Source organism: Hipposideros armiger, unplaced genomic scaffold, assembly GCF_001890085.2.
Source record: "Hipposideros armiger isolate ML-2016 unplaced genomic scaffold, ASM189008v1 scaffold_494, whole genome shotgun sequence".
NCBI classification, from domain to species: Eukaryota; Metazoa; Chordata; class Mammalia; order Chiroptera; family Hipposideridae; genus Hipposideros; species Hipposideros armiger.
In genome coordinates, this window is record NW_017731844.1 from 583,653 (window position 1) to 588,445 (window position 4,793).

The 4,793-nt window shown below is 59.8% G+C and overlaps 1 protein-coding gene across 2 annotated transcripts in view; it reads left to right on the forward strand.

The window, feature by feature from the left end:
• Positions 1-890, forward strand: part of ASCL2 (achaete-scute family bHLH transcription factor 2) — a 2,200-nt gene extending 1,310 nt beyond the window's left edge. Inside the window, exon 2 of one of the 2 annotated variants that reach the window (XM_019667326.1) lies at positions 287-890. The gene's annotated coding sequence lies outside the window, so the exon portion shown is untranslated. The remainder of the gene's footprint in view (positions 1-286) is intronic. The other variant, XM_019667327.1, reaches the window with a different exon arrangement.
• Positions 891-4,793: the final 3,903 nt, after the last annotated feature.

Sequence of the window (4,793 nt, forward strand, 5' to 3'; positions counted from 1 at the left end):
GATCCCGGGGCAGATTAGGGTGCTGTGAGGCGGGGTGACTTTGCATTGCAAATCGCGCTCCCCGGCCGGGTGGCAGAAATGAGTCGACGGGTGCGGAGCCCTGACTCACTGCTGCTCGGAGCGCTACCCCACCCCCCGCCCTGTTTCGGGCTTCAGACCGAAGCCGAGGCACCCACGGACTCGAGTTCCAAAATCAGCCAAGCAAACGAAACCGCCGCCTTCGCTTGCGGGAGATTGGGGCCGGATCCCGTACTAATGCGCGTTCCTGTCCCCCCTTCCCTCCCAGCAGCCTAGCCTTGGACGCCAAGCGGGGAGCGCGCTCGCCATCTGGGAGCCAGCATGGTGGACGGCCCTCATCCCTGCTGCATGGCGGGCCACGCCACGACCGACCCGGGACCCCGCCCTCCCACTCGACCCAGGCCGTCCCGCCTGACCACGTGCCGGTGTGGAAATGGGTCCCGTCCCGAACTCGCCGTCGGGGGCAGCTTCCTCGGACCCTGACCGCCCCGCCCCTGAAGCTCTCCACTGGGCTGGGGCTGAGGCACCAACACTCTGGAAGTTTCCCTGAACCGGAGAGTAGCTATTGACGGCACAGAGCACCTACTTTTTATACGTTAACTGAACTGCCCAGGGACCCTGGGCTATATGAAGACTTATTTTTACAAAGACCCCTTCAGTTGGAACACAATAAGATTGTCTATCCCCGCTCCACTCACCCCCAATACCTGGAGTTTTCCAACTTGGCCAAGATCTGGACATGACAACTCCAGAGGGACAGGGTCCCTGGCAGGGGTCCCCGTGTAGCACCCAGTTGACCCAGGGCAACACTTCCAGCTGGGGAGAGACCCCTGTTAGAACACCTGTTTTAAGGAAGGTGGATTTTGTAAATAAACCAGTCCTGTGTATCAGTGGTGTTGGGGACCCTCTCCAGACCCTCAGGTTCCCTGTTTCCCAGGTGAGGGCCAGGCACAGGTGGGAGGATGGTGGCCCAGGCTCTGGACCTTACAGGCCTGGCTCCTGTCCTCACTTATCCCTGGACTCCACCCCCGCTTCTGTGAGGTCTGGGAGGCCAGCTTTGGCGGCTGCTGTGCCAAAGAAACTCAGGCAACTTGTGAGGCTACCGCTTCTGGCAGGAGTCAGCAGGCTGGTGGGTGGTCCAGGCAAAGCTACGTCACATCTGGGAAGCTGAGGTCTGGAGGCTGCTGACCAACACAGGAGTTGATGCAAATGCCATGTGTAGGACTGGACCCTCTGTGTCAGGGTCCAGGCTGCCTGGGTTCAAATCTCCACTGCCTGCCACTTATTGGGTGACCCTGGGCAAGTTGCTCAACTTGCAAATGGGGGTGATAGCAGAGCCGCCCTACAGGGTCATGGGAGAAATGAAGGAGAGGTGTCTAGCAGTGTCTACAGCACCCTGTACTAAGCCTCCAGCCACTGTGCCTGTGGCCTCAGCCTACATGTGCTGTTCAGGCTGCAGGGGCCTGGGTGGCAGCAGCAAGGCCCTGTCCGCCTTCATTTATGGGTACCGTAAGAGCCACCCCGGAGAGGAGCAAGGCAGGTCCCCTTGGTTCCCCCAGCTCAAAGGGCCCTCGCAGATTACTCAGCTCTACCTTTGACCTGGGCCTCGGCAGCTTTGAAGTCTAGCGGTGCCCAAAGCTCTTTTATTGCAGGGATGGGGGCGGGCTGATGGGGATCCCCCAGGCTGTTTTAAGGTGCTGAAGGGACCCTTTCTGTCGGCAGGGAGCAGTTGGGTCAAAGCCGTTGGAACCCTGGGAGGAGGAGCAGTGTGTTGGCAGACAGGAGATGGCTCCTGGGTAACCATAGCGACAGGGTCCTGGGTCTGCTGAGGCTGGCTGGGGTCAGCAGACCAGCTGTGGCTTGGGGCTGCAGGGCTGAGTGAACTGGCCTCCCAGGGACAGAAGGGTGCATGTTGCATGGCCACCCAGTGAGGGCCACCCTACAGCCTTTCCCCAGAAACCACACCCAGGCCAGTGACCTCACTGAGCCACAGGACCTGGGCTGTCCCGTGACCTCGGGGAGAGGGGAAGCCCATACATGGGTTTGGGGGAGGAGAACCTGGGAGAATGGGGCCAGGAGGAAAGGACGGCTCTCCCTGCCACGAGAACCAGAGGCGGCATGCTGTGGATGGAACGCTGCAAAGTATCAGTGCCACCATTTTTGTTTTCCTGTTTTATGGAAAATTCCAAGCATGTGCAAGAGTTCTGAAACCTCTGTTGGACACCCTTCTCTGTACCAGGAACCGTCAGGCACTCGGGTACATCACCAAGTCTAAGGGAAACCCTGACCGCATGGAGCCCACGTTCTAGTGGAGGACCCGGGATCCAACCCACAAGCACATCCATGAGTCAGTCGTACGGTCTGGCCATGAATGGACACACCGGATCCCAGGGGACACGGCAGCGGCCCTGAGTGGGGCAGACCAGGCCCTTAGTCAGAGCCGAGCTTGAGTGGCCCTTGCCTGTTCCAGCCTCCCTGAGGAGCCCGCCCAGGTCCTGTTGGAGGGTGTCTCATTGACATGTGAGACTGGTCATTCTGGCTTTGGTTTCAAATGAGGGGACGGGGCCTTTGCAGCCCCCCTGTCAGTCTGCCTCTGAAGCCTTGAGGGCCTCGAGCATTCTGGGGAGACACATAAATCCAGCACCAGCTCTCCCCCTTGCCCAAGGCCAGTAAAAATTGGGGAAAACGTGACATTAACTTGATGAAATATAGAGCCTTTTCCTTGTCTCCAGGGTCTCTGTCTTGACTTAGTGGCGTTTGAAACTTGCTATTTAATGCTGTTCTATGTAAAGAAAAGGGAACAACTTAAATCAGAGCGTGAGTTTTAGTTCTTACCACACACCGAGCAGTGCCAGCCGTCAGTGCAGACGTAGGAGCATTTCACTCCAGCATCGCCGACGTGACGCCGTTTGTACTTCGTAGCTTGCACTTGCACACGTATGTTATTGTTACCTGAACAAAGGAAATGCAGCATCAAGACAGTGTCGCTGTTTTTATGTCAGTCCATGATGTGCACGCTCTACCTTCACTCCCTCCCGTCAGTGTGTGGCTCAGGAAGGACTAAAAGGAAGAAACAGGCTCACCCGTCTGTCCCTTTTGGGCTGTGTCATGATTTTTCGCCTAAGTGGCTTCTAGAGGGAAGTTGCAGGAGGAAGAAGGACATGGATGGGCTCCGTGGGCGTTCGTGTTTGTTACATCTTTCTGCATTTCGCTCAAGTCCTGGGTTGAGTGAACATGGCCCCCTGGGGCTGTCGGCGCCTCTTGCTGGGGGAGGATTCGTGGCACCCTGGCCTCCTGTGGCATGGGTCCTCATGAACACTGTGTCCCTGGGTGTCCTGCAGACAGGGTGGACTTGTGTCCAGTGGGCATGTCCTCTGCTCACGGGCTGTGCCACTGTCTCAATGCCCTTCACCAGCGAATGCACGGTCCAAGGTAAAAGTGAGAATTTCAAGACGGCATGACAGCGTGCAGGCCTACTGGGTGTGGGGCCTGTGTCTGCACCTTGCCCACGCCTGTGAGGCTGGTGCCGGGGCCACCCCTCACCTTCTCTCCTCCTGGGGACTCTGGGCAGCACCGCTGTGTCCAAAGGCGCGTCTGCTGCTGGAGCCCTTTGGCTGGGCTGGACCTGGAGACCTGCCTCTACCTCTTACTGCTGCATTCGCCTGGGGTAGCATCCAGGCCAGGGGAGGGGGCACAAAGAGTCAGTGACATCAACCCTCATGCCCGTACCGTAGAGTTGGGGGGCCGTCGTGTGTGGCCTAGAGGGCTCGGGAGGGAGGTCACGCAGGTGACCGCTCTTGCACGGTTGGTGGGTAGTAGGCACCGGGTGAAGAGCAGGGGACTGTTGGCGCCCATGCCCACCTTCCAGGCCAGGGCCTGCCTTTCCTCCCTGCCCTAGTTCCCGCCAGGCATCCTGACTCCTGTGGGACGGGACTCTGGGGAGGGGGCTAGTGACACTGCTGACAGGGAGCTCAAGGGCCTCACATGGGGACTGTGGGAGGAGGGCAGAGCCCTACTGTGGGGGGCGGTGGGAGGGGTAGGTGTCCAGCAGCACTCCTGACCCTCTGCCCAGCAGTAGAGGTGGGAGGGAGGCTTTCCACGGGGTGGGGGCTGTACTGGGGTGAGTAGGCGCCATGCATGGCCACGCCCTCAGCCTTTAGCTCCTGTACAAACGGGCCGGGGGCCAGGTGGCCGCTCAGGGCCTGCCCAGTGCAGTCGCCCTGAGCCTGTGGACTATGAGTCAGTCTTGAGTTCTCGGGAACAGTGGGAGGGGCAGGTCTCCCCAGGACTCTAGCCTCCTCTGAGGGATGTCACCCCCACTTTCAGGCCCGGGCGGCTCAGGGACCAGCCTGAGGTCCACAGGTAGCAGAGGTGTGCAGGAACTGGCTGAAACCCCGTCGCACCTTCCTTCATGCCTCCCTTGGGCCCCACGCCTGCCTGGAGGGCCGTGGTTGCTCTTTTTCTACTGGGAACGTGAGACGGAGGGTCTTGCCTTCAATGAGTGACTGAGAGGAGCCAGGACGCCCGCTCAGGCCACAGAACACCCCGGCCTCCAATGGGTGGGGTGGGAGGAGCATGTGGTGAAGAGGGGAGGGGCTGGGTGGCCTCTGAAAGGGTTCCCGGGGGCCCTGAGAGCTGGACAGGACCAAGCGCTCTGCCCCTTGCCAGGCTCCTCCTTGGCCAGGACGGGAGCAAAAGGAGAAAAGAGGGAGCTGGATGGAGGAGTGGCTGTGAGCCGTGTCCTGACCCCTGTCCAGCTCCCAGGGCCCCCATGG